This window comes from Lonchura striata, chromosome 9 (assembly GCF_050655825.1).
Source record: "Lonchura striata isolate lonStrDom1 chromosome 9, ASM5065582v1, whole genome shotgun sequence".
NCBI lineage: Eukaryota > Metazoa > Chordata > Aves > Passeriformes > Estrildidae > Lonchura > Lonchura striata.
The window spans coordinates 29,510,825-29,526,646 of record NC_140711.1 but is presented as its reverse complement, the minus strand read 5'-3'; positions in this window follow the sequence as shown (position 1 = coordinate 29,526,646).

Sequence of the window (15,822 nt, the reverse complement as noted above, 5' to 3'; positions counted from 1 at the left end):
GTCCAAAATTACCAATTCTCTGATTTTACAATCCTCTGAAAATATTTCAGATCTAGCATTGAAAAAAATCAGGTTTTGCTCAAGAAATAAGGATTGGCACAAAGCATGATTTGGTTTTGGTCACCTCCACTAATTAATGAGCCATAATTTTGGTTAGGGCAAGGGAGAAACTTTGTTTGAAGTTTATGGTAAAACTCAACTTCTTGTTTGGCTCTGTACAACAATTAATACCAGACAGAAACCTCTTTTCTGTTGGGCTTTCTGTGTTGAAAAGGTCTGAAATCAACACAAAAAATGCCACTTGGCATTTTTTTCCCCTGTTAATTTCCATAAAAGTGGATTTAAGTCAGCCTTTCCCATCAGAAACCAACTCTCTCAGTTGTTTCAGACAAAAAGCAATGACCTGTTCTTAAATCCAAAGTCAGTCTTGTTCTGATGTCATTTTGGGGGTGGAACAGAACGCCTGCACTCATCTCCCTGCTCTGCTTTGGGTCTGGAATGTTCCTTCTGAGTGACTCCTGTCAATTATCCCTGGCCTGTCTTGGCTGACTCACAAAATGCTGGGAAAAACACAAAAGCCTTGTGAGTAATGGTATTGATGGGAACCCAGAGCAAGTGATGATGTCTGGGAAATAAAGATGTGCATTCAAATCTCCTTAGAAAGTTTGGGAAAGGACACAGGAACTGGAGAACTTTTATATTGTTAGAGAGGGACATGCTCTGCTCTTTTATTTATTCCTGCAGAATCACTTATTCTCTTGGAATTATATTGACTGGGTGGTTATTTAAATCTGTAGTACTTCAACATTTTGAGTGCCTTTTTGTAATTATATTTTTCTTCCATCCGTTGTCATTTGTTTCTACTTGGTCAGGCTCTTCCCTTTGTTTGGATTTTATATTATTTTATATTCTTTTCCCCAAGAGAGTTGTTATATCTGGTTTTATTTTCTTGCCTATTGTTTTCCTGAGCTAATCTCCTTGTTTTCCTTCATTTTGTTGTTCTCTTTGCCATTTAGACTCATTGTGTGTGTCTTTACATCCAAGCCTGCATTGATCTCATTTTGCTGGGGAAGAATTGCTCCTTTTGGCTGCAGTTTGAAGCTGTATCTATTTTTGCTGATACTTTTTATTACCATGACAAATCCTTTTATTTAAGGGCATCTTGTTAAGACAGCATCTTGTTTTTGTTGCTTCTTGTCTTCAGTGGGTTTAAGGCTTCTCTGCCAATTTTGCTCATGAATTTTGTATTGTCCACTTCCAGCATTAATGAGTGTGCAGACCCTTTCCCATAGCATTTTCCCCTAATTTTTCTTCAGATGAATTTCTTTTTTTGGCTCTGAATTCCCTGCTGCTGGAATTCTGGCCCTGCAGGGATTGAAGGTGTGTTAATTCAGCTGTTCCATGAGCAGGGTGCAGAGTCAGTTTTCCTCTTTTTATTTAATACCAATGGTTAAAGCAGCCCTTTTGCATTTGTGGGGGGCTATTACTAAGAGGGTCCTGTACAGGTTCTCTGCTCCTGCAGGTCAGCTGGACTTTGGAATCAGTTGGACAGTTGGGATCAGACCCTTTTCAGTGGAATTAGCACATCTTTGTAATTGCAATGTCCTTAATCCTTGGAACTCTTACACATCCCATTGGACTGGTCATGGGAATTCTGTTTGCCTGCTAATATCTCTCACAGTGAGACACTGAATTGCTGTTTTAAAAATTTCATATATAATTTCTCTTTGAAGAGGAGGACTCCAGGAGCCCAAGAAGGAGCTGAAGTCTGTGAGTTCTCTGTCAGGAGTGAAAAGGGTTTTCTCTCACAGCTGACACGGGAAGGGCCCATTCATGGCAGTCCCTTCAGAAAAAAAAAACATTAATTAACACTTGTCATAGGTGCCAGTCACAGGAAATTCCCACAGTGACAGGTCTTTGCACAGATTCCCATTTTGTCCTTTGACCACTGGACTGTGAATTCTAATTTTACCAGGACAGAAAACGGTGTCAGTGTCTGTGCCAGGTTTTGAAAGGCACCAAAACGAGCAGGGAAGTGTCTGCCGAGCACTGGGAGAACCCAGGTGCTCCTCTCAGGACAAGGGGCACCGCTCTGATAAGCAGCTACAAGTCATTAATTACTAACAGCTAATTGGCGTCTTAGGGCAAGCTTGAGGATCATAATCCAAAAAAGAAAAAGAAAGCCCAAACAATTTTTTGGTGGTTGGCTGCAGTGAGGGAATTAATAACTGAAGGCCTGAAAGACAATAGACAACAATAGCTGGCTTTCATTCTGTAAAATATTTCTGAATAATGAGTTGATAGTGGCTATGAGTATCCACTGAGTAATCCTGCACATACGAGTAGCTACTGCCTCAGTAAGAATCACAGAATATCCTGAGTGGGAAGGGCCCCACAAGGATCATCCAGTCCAACTTCTGGCCCTGCACAGGACACCCCAAAATCACACCCTGTTCCTGAGAGTTATGAAATAGAAATAATCCTGCAAGTTTTTCACAGTGATATAATTTGGAATCCAAGAAAAACACTTCCCATTTCTGAGTAGATCATAATGATTCAACCCCACATCTATGGGATGTGCTTTCCTTTGACACCACCAATGCAAATCCCAGCAATTCCTGAGACAATTTTCCCCCGTTGGAGTTGATCCTATTTCTCTCCTTGGTTTCGGGGAGGTGCCAGTGTCCTCTCACAGCAGATCCTGGCTGAGCTTCAGCTCTGGGGGAAGGAGCTGCTCCAGTTGACACTCGACTTAATTATCTTTGTAGCTTCACATGCAGTGCCTTTTTCCCCCCAGACAGCTTGGTCAGGCCTGGGTTTTGGAATGCCTCCAGCTCTCGTTTCAATCCAGCAGCTGAGCATATGCTTTAGGATCTCTTAAAGAATGAGTGTAGCATGAAGGCTGAAATGAGGCATGGACGTGTCTGCTAATTAGAGCAGCAGAGCAGGGAGCTGTAAATGAGCTGGGAATCAGCTCCTCTGCACCAGTGATCTCCTTCACCTGCAGAAATTCATATTTTGGGGCTCAAGATGTTGGAAATCGCACTAAAGAACTGTGGGGATTGCATTAAAAAATGTTGTGATTGATGTGATCTTTAGACAGGGAGGGGTGAGGCCCTCAACAGAGCAACTGAGCTCTCTTAGGGATTTTCCTGAGTGCAGGAAAATCCTGTCCAGAGGGCAATGAAGATGGTGTAGCAGGATGAGAAAGTTTTCTTCAAGTATAATTGTCGCATGAATTTCTGCTGCATGACTTCCCAGTAATTCCCAGTATCCTTCTGGTTGCTCAGGGCCTGTATCCGTGTTGGATCTTTCCCGCTGCTGCTCTGATTCCACATGGTGCCTTCCACACTCCTGATAAAACACTGAGTTCTCTACGAGGCCTCTGATGCTGAATTTGATATCCAGATAATTCCTACTTTATCACCCCAGCTCAGATACCAGCACTTCCTCCAGCTCGTGGCCTCGCTGTTCCTTTCTGATTATCCCCCAATTTCCAAGTTTCACCACCTTTGTCATATTCCAGCAGATAGCGACTTCCTGCTCGATATTTTATCGTGTTCTGGTGCTGAGATTGTGGTAACCTGCACACCTTGTGTTTGTCAGGCACCAGCTCAGCGCTGCCTGCCTCAATTGATGGACTTTTATCTCGTGGAATTTGCTTTATCTCAAAAGCTCTGCCTCTCCTCCTTTTCCAAGAGCAGGAAAGCCTGGCTGCTGCTCTCCCATAAAAAATGTTTATACATCAATGCAGGTGAGATGGGAATTTAGCCTTAACATCTGTGCAAGTGCTGAGTGTGCTGATGTTCAGGGGATGGATAAAAGTTTGGGCCTGTGGAGTCTTTGCTCCTTTTTTTGCCAGGGTCGGGATTAAATGCACAATTAAATGTTTGGACTCTGATGTTTCTTAGTTTTTATCTATGTTACAGTCTCATAAGTTGTGAGTTCTGCAGTACTTTAACAGGCTAAAAATGGAGCCCCATCTCTCTCTCTACAAGGCCTTTTAAGGATAAACTGTCCCATTAAGAAATGACACCTAAATTATGTTTACTTTTAGCCCAATAACCAACCACCCATGGCCCGCAATGGGGACTTTTTTATCCAATTACACAAAACCACCCAAACCCATGGGGAAGGAGGAGAAGAAGAACCATCCTCCACCCCAAAACCTCCATCTTGCTTTATCTCTATTCCTGTATTCTAAACCCTTAAACTCTGAGTTTTCACCCTGTGCTATCACACACTTCTATCCAAACTCCACCCCCACAATCCCAGTTCCCTCATTCCATTTTGGAAGCTTCTCCACAGCCCCAGGTCAATGCAGAGTTCTCCTCAGGGTCAGAGCCTGGCAGCACAGAAAATCTGAAATTCTCAGTAACCACAGCTTCAACATGGGCCTACTCAAATAAATACTCATTCTATTAAAACAAAATTTACAGGGCTGGATCTATGGCACGAAAATGCTGAACTTACCCCATAAAATTCCTGGAAGGTTTTGCCTTGTCTGTCCTGCTTGGATTTGTGAGCATGTGTGCCCGTGTTAAACTTCTTTTTGCAGCTGCTATTGCTAGTTTAGCTTTTTAAATCTGATTTTATTGTGCTGTAAACTCCTTTCTCTCTTCTGGAAAGTAATTTCACTTCCCTCTGTGTGAGGAATGTGGTAAAAAACTTACAACTATTAAGTAAAAAAATATAGAGAGTTTTGTTTGCCTCCAGTCTGGCTTTTTATTTTACCTCTGGAAGCTTTTGGCAATATCCGTGGCCTGGGAAGTGATGCTTGTTTTGCAAGCTTTCCAATTAAGCAGCTTTTCTTCATCAAATTCTGCTCTTGAGGACTTTCAGCATCTGCTGGCTCAGAGGAAAAGGTTCTCAGTGAAAATCCTAATTCCAGAAGTACTTTCTAATGGCAGCATGTAAGTTTTTATAGGATATTTCAGATTTTCACCCCAAACTCTGACCTGTGTTTTGAGAGATAATTAAGCTCAATCTCAGCCTTAAAGCAACTGGGGAATAAAGAGATTTATCCAAACTTCTGGCTACTCTGAGATGGAAAAATGCCTCTTTTAAAACAGTGAAAGTTGAAAAAGCCACAAGAATCCATGGAGGAATAGCAGGAAAATTGTCTTCTCCTCCATTTCATGTTTATTTTATGGGTACTTTCCATGACTGAATAAATTATAGGGACTCTTACATCCTAAATGACAGGGTTTGGCTGGTTTTAAAGTTTTTCAGTTTTTCCTACAGGTTTTGAGGCTCCAACCTTGGGAAGTACCACAAGAGACCAGGGAAAATGGGATTAATTTGGTGAGTGGCACAAATCAAGCACTGTAAAAAAAATGCTGGTGGGTTTTATTTGAACCCAATGCTGTTGTCTTTTAAATTTTTATTTTTATTGTTGTCATTACTCTATTTAATTCTATGAATAATTTCATTTTTTTTCATTAGTATTTTATTATTTTTCTACTATCATCATTCTAATTATTCTCATTATTATTAATTCTGAGCAGAGAATCTGCTCTATTCACCAGATCAGGATTACATTCTATGTACAATATTTTTCCCTGCATTTTTTCATTTTTAGCTCCAAGTTTTCAAGCCAACTACAGGTAAAACGTGGAATATTTGTGAGGAATATGATGTCAGCCACAGCGAACTGAGGTAGAGCCACATTTAAGTCAATTAAACCTTGATCTGGACAGGTAATTAATGCCTTTTTCATTGACAATAATGAAGGAAAGGTTAAGAAATATAAATGTTGGAATACCTAAAAAAAACCAAAACCCAAAAACAAAACAAAAAAAAAGGAATTGAAGATGAAAATCACCACCACAACCAAGTAAATGCAAACAATATTTCATATTTTTCATATTAAAAGCCATTTCTTTCAAATTATTCACAGAAAATATTAATATGTGATTCAACTCTCCTTAAATATCCACTTGGGTTGATTATAAAAAACAAAATCCATGTTTTTTCAGTGGTTTCTCTGCAGCAAAAGAGTGTTTGGAACACTTGAAAATCTGTTTTTCTTTTTGTTCTGCCTCATTTATTTGTTGTTTTCAGCCAAGGTTTCAGTTGAGCTCTGCCAAGTGTCAGAGGTGGTTAAAGAACATTATTGATTCCAAAACTGCTGAAAGACAGAACAAGTTTGGGATGAAGGGATCATTTTTCTGCATGGTGAAGGTTTCTCAGCCTCCAGTTTTGTTCCAGGGTGACTGGGTTGAAATGAGTTTTTAATGAGTTGAGGGAAGTGCTAAACAATATCAACGAAAAAAAAGAGCAGATTTTCTAAGATTTAAGAGCAAAAAGAGGGAGATTTTGTAAAATATCAGAGTAAAAAGAGGTAGATTTTATAAAATTATTCAGGGGTAAGAATAATAAGAGGCAGATTTTATAAATTAATTCTGGTTTTCTTGGCTGAACAGGAAAAGTTGTTGGCTTGATCTACAGGAATTACATGAAATGGTAGGAAAATCCAAGTTAAAACAGGCAGAATTATTGAGGTTAGCAAAGAGTTAATGGATTTGGAAAGGAAAAAATTATTTGACAGTGCTGGGTACAAAACCAAACAAGGATTTTTGCCTATTTTAGTGCTGCTTGGAAAAAAACAAACAAAGGATTAAGTGGCTTTAAATTAGAGGATGGAAATAATACCTCAATTATTATTTAGGAATTTGGGAGTACACAAGAGGAGCTGTTGAGATCTGAAATAACTAAAAAGTTGATTTTAGTTGTTTCTGTGGTACAAAGGGAAGTTTCTTGTATTTGTTGTGTTCCATATTTTAGGAATCAGCAGAAGTAGAATTGATTCAAGGATATCCTTGTGGGAGATTCCCCAGATTTAGGTTGGAAACAGATTTGGAATTCCAGTGGCTCAAACTGGAATTGAATCTTGAAGCAGCAAATATTCCTGGGATCACAAAGAGTCAGGAAAGAGCTCCTTTCTCCTCATTTTCTGGTCTCGTCCATCTCTTCCAGGAGCTGCCTCAACATCCTTACCACTATTTCCAGGTTTTTTTCTGGAGTGAAGCTCAGGAATTGTTGGAGAAGGGCTCTAAAACCGAGCCCAACCATTGGCTCAGTTCACACCCTGTCCCCAAGAGCCACATCCTGAACAGTTCCAGGGGTGGGCATTCCACCTGCTCCAACCCCTGAGCAACCTTCTAGTGGAGAAATTTTTCCTGATATTCCATCTAAACTCCCCAGCTCAGTCTTGAGGAGCATTTGGGAAATATTCCCATTGGATCAAGCTTCTCCATGAAGCCACATGGTTATATCTGATGCAGGTGTGGGTATTTTTTACCCAATTTATCATTTTTTTTTTTAAAAAGATGTTTATTTTGATGAGAAAGCAAAGAGATCACGTTTCTTGAGCCGTTCCATCTATTCCTGCTCTTTTTTCCTGTTTTGTGGTGAGTTGCCAATAACAGCAAAGGAGATTCCAGGATTCCTGAAGGCTCCCTAAGCTCCTGTGGACAATGCTCTGTGGTTTTGCTTAGCTGGCTCCCAGACTTACCAATCAATAAGCCCTGCCTTGTGTCTGGGTATTTTCTGCTCCTCCAGAGCTGTCATTTCTCACGCTGCATTTAAAAATGGGCTTTTTCCAAAGCCATTTCTTGGAGTGGCTGGGGTTGAACGTCGCTATTTAAGATCAACCCTTGCAAGAAATCAGGTTTAAACGCGAAGTGAAAAATGCTTTTTCTGAAACACAGCAGGCTGAGATCTGACAGTGCCTTCAGCTGCTATTTTCAGTCCCTTCTCCAAGTTTTTATGCTTCATCCTGAACCCTCCCTAGAGACTTGGTAAAGCAAATGTGGAAAATGCCACTGTGCTCTTTATAAATGTAGACTAGAAGTGTTTCAAACCCCAAAGTTTATCTGTCAGCATCAGGAAAAGCTACATTTCATACACTGAGTATGATTTGTTTCTCAGTGACAGCTCTTGTTCAGATCATTTTGTTGTAATTTTGACTGGGTTGAGTGAATATTCTTTACTTTTCGTGAAATTTTGGGTCGTTTTACACATCCCTGCTACTTTTCCTAAGGGAGCAGCTGTTACAAAAAACTTTCTTGTTATGTGAAGTTTTCTCTTGGTGGCTTTGTTTCTTTGATTTTAGAATAAGGGAAAGGAAATGGATGTACACTAAAACTTCTGCCACTGATTATGTTCTCCTCTATTTTTTGCCAATCAAATTCCAAGGACTTTCAGTCAATGCATTAAAAATTTGGGTGGTATTGTCCTGTATCCCAGAAAATCCCTTGGGAATATGACTCCACCTGGAGGGCTCTGGGTGTGGGGATGGATTCAGAGGGTTTGTATTGTGTAATGGAGCAAATCTAAATAGTTTATTTCTTTGGAGGATTTGAAAGCTTAAAATAAACAATGAAATAATAAGTCGAGTTTCCCCTTCCCCCTGTCCATCCAATCTCTAAAATATCCACGACATAAAAAACTGAGTCTTTGCTCTTGACCTGCCTTTCCAAAGGGTTTAATCTGATTTATTCCACTGAATCTCTGAGTTTCCATTCAAAGACATCCCGTGTTTTGGGATGGGATGTAAAAGTGTGGAAGAAATTTCATTGTGGTGTCTCCTTCCAGTTAAATCAACTCACTGAGTTATATTTAGCAGAGTGTGATGCTCCTGAACTTGGGAACAAATCTGTCTGGGGGGCTTGGGAATGATGAAAACTGATGCCCTGAATGCAATTTGTTTGGTTTTGTGCTCTCTGGCTTCATAAACTCTTGAAAATTGCCATAAATACAGTCAGGCACAACGCAGCAAGATCCAGAGGAAAGCATAAACCTCTCCTCTGGATTTTCCAGTTCCGTGCACATTGTCTTTGGAATGCTCCTTTAAAATGTGGATTACTCATGGTATTCCTGGAACCCTCCAAACATGACAGGAAACCAGGGACTCTGGGGGCTTGTCACCCACATTTGGGACACCAGACTGAGGGAGAGGAGCCTAAAGGGTGAAGGCAAATATTTAGCAGTGTAAAAAGAAGCATTTTGACCCTTTCATGTGTCAGTAATTCATCCTGTCCATGGCAAAGGAACACACCTGACAAAAAGCTGAATTTAATTGTCCCACGTTGTTACTGTCAGATGCTCCTAAATAACCTTTGTTGTTGCAGCTGCCAGGACTCAGCTGATAAAAGATGTTTGGATTCACTTCATCATCCCTTTTCTGGAGCCACAGGAGTGAGGCAACACTTCATCTTCTCTGAAGGGTGAAAAACAGAATTTAAAGCCTCCAAGTTTGGTGTGGTTTAATTAATGGGAAGCTGCTCCTTGCCCCATTTGGATAAAATCAGAAATCAGGGAATAGGGGACAGAATTTTTGGAATATTTGCTGAACTGTGTGGGGCTGGATCTCTTCTGGAATTGAGACATCATTCTAAAAAATAAGGGATATAATCTTCTCTGTAGCCTTGTGTTTCTTGAAAATTAAGGTGCATTTCTTATCTTCTGTGGGCAGAACCGTCATGAAGCCCTAAAATAATAGAAATGCTTTCAATACAGTTAGGTTTCATGAAGTAAAAGAAGAAATGTACTAAAATGATGGGTAAAAATTATTCTTCCCCTCATTTCCATCAGGGCTTCCTTTTGACACTTGGCTCTCTGATTATTTTCTGAAATTAAAAAAAATATCCATGTCCTGGTCTGCACAACTTTGAGGTCACATTTCCTTGGTGGGTTTGATGTTCCAGGCAAGAATTGGACTTTTGTGAGTATTAGAGCCCATAATGAGAATTAGATCAAGGCTTTTTATTTTTTTATTTATTTTTTTATTGAGCCTTTCAGAGTGCCCTTCATTGCCAGTGGAGATCAGGATGGGGCTGCAATTTCTGTAATGGGTGTGGAGGAGGAAATCAATGACAACCTCTGGTTGTCCTCTGGCACCACCAACAAAGTCTTTGCCTTCCCTCCACCATGCAACACTCAGATTTTTATTAAGTGAGAGCTGCTTATCACTTGGAGCCTTTTATTTTGCTTTAGAAACTTCTTGAAATTCAGTTTTTCTGTTAATTGGGTTCTATCTGCTGCTGGGGTGGAGTTGTTTTTCCCAGGAAGTACAAATAATATTTATTAGTGATTTAAAATTGCATCTATTGTTATTTCCACAGATCTCCTTCATGGCCACCTCCCTTTTCAATTTAATGCATTTCTGTAATTTTCAAAGAACTATTCTGCAGGTAAATGATGGCAACCATAAAAATTTATTCTTCAGGACCAGCTTCTGCTTTAACTCCTGTAAATCCATGAACTCTCCTGGACACATTGAATGTCCAATTCTTTAAAATTAACTTCCAAACTGATTTCTCACCTGGTGATTTAGAATGCAAGTTATTTACATGAGTTTAGTCTTGTATGATTAAGACCTGGAATGATAAACCCCAAATTCCAAATGCAATTTAATAGTATTGCTGAAAATTTACTTCCGTTCTTTAAAATGTCCTGAAAAAAGAGAACCAAATTTTCTAACTGGCCTGAACAAGAGACAGAAATGTGCTGGGAAAAAAAAATGAAAGGAAAATAAAAATAATATTTTGGCCAAGCAGAAATCAGAGCCTCCAGGGCTTGTGTTGGACTCACTGTCCCTGACAGTGATGCTTCCCTACTTTCCTCTGTGGGAAAATAGGGATTTTAATCCTTTCCCTTCTGATCCCAGGGCATGCTGGAAGAGATTACTCCAATCCCTTAACAGACATGAAATTTTACTTTTTTATTTTTGCACTGCAATGCTACTTCCATGTAAAAATCCCATATATTTTAGCAGGCCTCAGGAACACCAAAACTCGTTCCTTTAGTGGAGGGAAGTCAACTTCTTTAAACAGCTGATGCTTGATCTGACTTGCAGATAAGAGAGGGATAAACAAGCATTTCCCAGCATTTTCCCTCCATTCTTGCAGCAAGAATGGGAACAGCAGATCTATTGCTCAGCCTGATGTATCTGAATAAATAACACATTAAAAAGATCTGTTTATCTGTTTGCCTTCTCCCCTCCTCAAAACCAAACTGAATTTCAATGCATGCCTGAATTTAAAAACAAAAAAACAAAAATGGAGCGGTTAGAGTTGTTATTTTAAAAAGATGGAGAAATGCTTGTGAATCTTGCATCGATATTAATAAATAATAATATTAAATGAGTAGCATCCTCTTTTCTTGTCTAATGTTCTGGTTTTTGTTTTGTGCCTGCTGCTATAAATCATGCAAGATGTTCCTCCAGCTCCTGAGACATCCAGAAGAGGCTTTTGCTGGGTCATGAGTTTAGAAATTTGCTTTTTTTTTGCCCGAAACATCTGGTTTACATGCTCACCTTCATCCCAGGTGAGAAATGACAGGAGGAAAACATCATTATCTTTGAAGCTGTGCTTGGTTATTTGTACAGGATTCGTGCCCCGTACGAATTATTGTATGCCCTGATTGGAAAAGGTGAGTATTGCCAATTGGAGGGAGCTGGCAGTGCTGGAATGACACGAAGGAAAAAGTGTTTGTGGCAATTAAAATGTAAAATTTGGGCTCTAACTGCATCCCTGTGTGCAGAGGGGAGGCGAGGGATGGAGTGGGAAGGGTGAGGCTGTGCAGTGGAATAACCCGCGGGGTTTATTCGCACAGAGGCCGTGAAAGCGGAATTTGAACGGGCTCGCGGAAATAAATCGGGATTTCTGCTGCAGAAACTTGTGGGAAATGTGGGGTTCAGCCCAGCTGCTTGCAGAAATATCAAAGGCAGCACTTTGTTGGTAAAGGAGAGGGTGACACTGGCAGGGAGGTGAATCCGCTGCACCCACAGGGTGAGCTCAGGGTTATGGGAATAAATCACACGGGGCTCCATTTTCTTCATGGTGGAAAATGCCCATTCTTTATTCATATAACTCCTTTTTATCCACTTTTATCTAACGGTGTAAAAGCAGTTTATACAGGTCCAGGTTGTTTTTTTAGGTTTTTTTCTTTCCCCCAGGAATAGATTGTTATGTTAACAAACTGCTGACACCAGGATTGCTTCTGCATGGGAATTTGCAGAGGCTGCCTTGACTCAGAAGAAATGACAGCCCAGCCAGAGCAGGCCTGGTTTTATAAGGCTTTTCTTTATCATTTTTCTACCTTACTGCAACACAAGGTGCCATGGCCACGGCAAGGGAGTCACTTGTAGGTCAGTGATTGTGGTGTGACTGAGGCCAATGGTTCAGAACTCTGAGAAACTTGTGTTAAAACAAATAAATTTCTCTTTTCAGGTCAGTTATTGCATGTATTTTTTCTCTCTTTGGAGGCATTTTTCAGAAAGGCAAGAAATTGTTGTGCTGTGACAAAACAAGAGCTGCCATATATCAAACAAAGTCCTTTGGTTTCCTTTTCTGTTTACTGGCTTATGTTTTGAGGTTGCTGTGACCTCCACATACACCTAAAAATTTTTTTTTGGCAGCTTTATCTTCCCTGCATGTGTTGTCCCAGCTGTGATCCAAACCTTCCCCAAATTTGTGTTCCTTTGTTCTGAGCAGTCCTGGCACCACGAGGCCTCTGTCCCACAGGACCTGGCTCTGGGAATAACTGGATATCCATGAAAACCTCTTTCATCTTGACTGGACGAGAGAGGATTGAGGCAGGAAGAATCTTGGATTGAAAGCAAAGGTAAGGGTTTCATTCCTAGTGGCTGCAGTAATTAGTTATATTTATCTTTACAATCAGCTCTTCAAGTTTCATCTTGGATCAAGATGAAATAAGCCAGGCTTTCATTTGATATTATCTTTTCAATTGTAGTTCTTGATACCCTTGTGTTTATTCATTTCATGTAATTTCAGGACACAACATAATGGGAAAAGTACTCTTGTTGGCAGCTTCTGTTGAACTTAATGTCTCTTTACTAAATTCAATTTAGGATTTACTTCACTTCAAGTACTCTGCACCCAGAATCTCATATTATGGAAAACTTCTCATTTTGGTGACAAAGGTATTTCCCTTGTTAGCTGCAGCCTGTGGTTTTTATGTTTTGATGGAATTAATCAGTCTAGAGGCCAAAAATTCTGCTTTCAGGTCCCATTTCAGTTCCTGCCTGAGGAATAAATTTACACCTGCACAAAATATAAACCAACAACACCAGAGGAAATGTTTTAATTCCCAGGAACTGGAGGAAATGTGGCAGGGCAGCCTCCCTTGTGCCTGATTTTCACATGTCTCAGCTGAAGGGCACGAGGGGAGCAAACTCAAGGCAGGGATAACTCAGGGAATGAGCACTTGGATCCTTTCTGTTCCAAAACTCCCAGGCTGTGAAATTCATACTATGTTTTAATCAAAATTGTTTGTGGCAGTTCCTAAACTGATGCAGACAAGGAATGGGAGGAGAGGTCACCACCCTGCTTGGTTCAAAGAGGTTGCTTTCCTGAAATTCCCATTTATTAAATGGACACAAAGGATATCTTGAAATTTGCAGTGGATCCCTTGCTGGTGCCATAGAATATTTCTGCACCTGTGCTTTTAATTCCCACTGCGCCCTTCAGGAGTTTAAGATGACAATTCACCTCCAAAATTTAGGGAAAAAATTAGAATAAAAATTAGAATAGCAAAGATGAAAACATCAGGTGTAGAAAAACTAAATCCACACTATCTCTCCATGCCCCCTGAAAATATCCCTTACTCTCCAACAGACAAAAAATAGATTAGGAAAACTCTGTTTGCCTCAGGAATAATTTCAGTATTAATGAGAGTGTAACTGTACCTTTCAAATAATTTTTATTCCGTGGTTGGAAAAGCCTTTTGGGTGTGAATTTTCTCCCAGTTGCACCTTTCCATCAGTGGGATTTTTCTGGGATTTCTCTCAGCACTGAGCTGGGATGGATGAGTCAATGTGTTTGTGGTTGGATGGGAGTGGGCCGGGAGAGCTGCAGGAAATGGGATGTGAAACATCCACACGGAGAAACAGGGCTGGAAAACGACTGCAAAACCCAACAGTTGCTCCTCTCCGACCAAAACACAAATTCCACACCAAACTCCACAAATATCACAGCTACCACAAGCTGTGGGAGCAAAGATTCCCACGTGGAGAGGTTTAGATTGAGGTTTCAGGAAAAATTCCTGCAGGAATTTGTTCAGGAAAAATTCTCAAGCCCTGGCGCAGCTGCCCAGGGCAGGGATGGAGTCCCCATCCCTGGAGGGATTTCAAAGTTGTGGAAATGTGGGTTAGGGGTGGCCTTGGCAGTTCTGGTTCACTTGATGATCTTAGAGGGCTTTCCCGACCTTAATGATTCCCATTCTGTGAGGTAAAACAGATTCCAGCCCTGAGCAAAATGCATTTTTGACAGTTGCGAGGATATAAAACAGCAACAGAAATTTAAACCCTTTAATAAAATGCTTTCCAAAGGACTTTTTGGGAATTTCATCTCCAGTTTGGGCCCAGTGAGGCTTTGGGAGGTGGGAGCAGAAAAAGAATTATTTTGAATAATTGACTCAGATGGATATGATGCACAAGTCTGGAAATAATTTCTTCCTAAAACAAATCATTGCAGAGTGTGAATTCAGAACACAGCAAAGATCGGTGGCTTTCCTTGGTAATTTGTTTAGTTTGTTTTATTTTGCCAGAAATTTCTATCCATACATTTGAGGACAAAACTGTACCTCTGGGAACTTCACGTACAATGCACAGAAAAATGAATTTTTAAATGGGAAATAATAAGAGTAATTCATCATTACTGACTACCCTGGTGCAAATTTATAGCAGCTTCATTTTTAGCCATTAATAAACAGACTAAATATTAACATTAATTTCCCTGGAATATTGGTTATTATATTATTGAGTTATTAATGAATTATATTATTGAATTGTATCCTGAACACCCAGCATGCTAAATGTGGTATTTAATTGTAAATTACTGCCTCATTTCTCCATAGTTTTAAACCACAATCAATATTTCACAGTTTTTTGTGGTTTATATCTCATGCTTTGGGTTTTTCACCACCTATTTTTGAAAACTTTCTTTTGTGAGAACCCTGTTGTCTGCTGCTTCACTCGAAATCAGGATTTTGATGAAACATGTAAGAACTAAAAATGGGAGGGTAAGAGTTTAATGCTTCTTGAAATGCTGTGTAATGCTTGGAAGAATCCCATCACTTGCACCAGGAGCCTTCATGCATGATCCCAGAATGGGTTTTTTATATGGGAAAAGTCAGGAATGGAATATCTGCTTCATTCCAGGCTTTTTGTGGAATGACAAACTGATTACCTCTGACTGCTAAAAGCAGGATTTAAACGTGCTGAACAAATTGGCTTTTAATATTTCCCTATTTATATAAATGTATATCACCTTAAAATATGGGATTTCCATTTGGGATTATGTTAATGGAAAAGTTCAGCTTCACAGGCAACAGGATGGTAAAAGCTGTTGGGTTTCAGCCTTTGGTTCAGTTTGGGGATGTGTAAAACTCATCAAACTGGGTCACAGAATGAGCACCTGGAATATGAGCTGCAGATCCGATCCTTGTGGGGCTGGAAAACAGGAAATTGAGTGTCGGGAGGTATTGAACTCTGAACTTGAAAATCAATTCTGGATCTGCATAAGGGGGTCTAAAACCAAATAAATCACCCGAAGGCTGCGGCTCTCGGCAGCTCTGTGAGGTGACCCTGCTCAGGTGGGGGTGTGGGATGGGTTTTGGTCCTGGAGCTGTTCCCAGCTCTGGGCAGGAGTTCCCAAACCACACATCAGCTCCGTGCCTTTTATCCTGCCCCCATTCCAGCAGCGTTGAGCAAAGGGAATTGAGGGATGTCAGCGGGAAGGGGTGAGATGGGATCTGGTGAGGGATTGATCCCAGCACACGGGGTCTCAGCAAGAT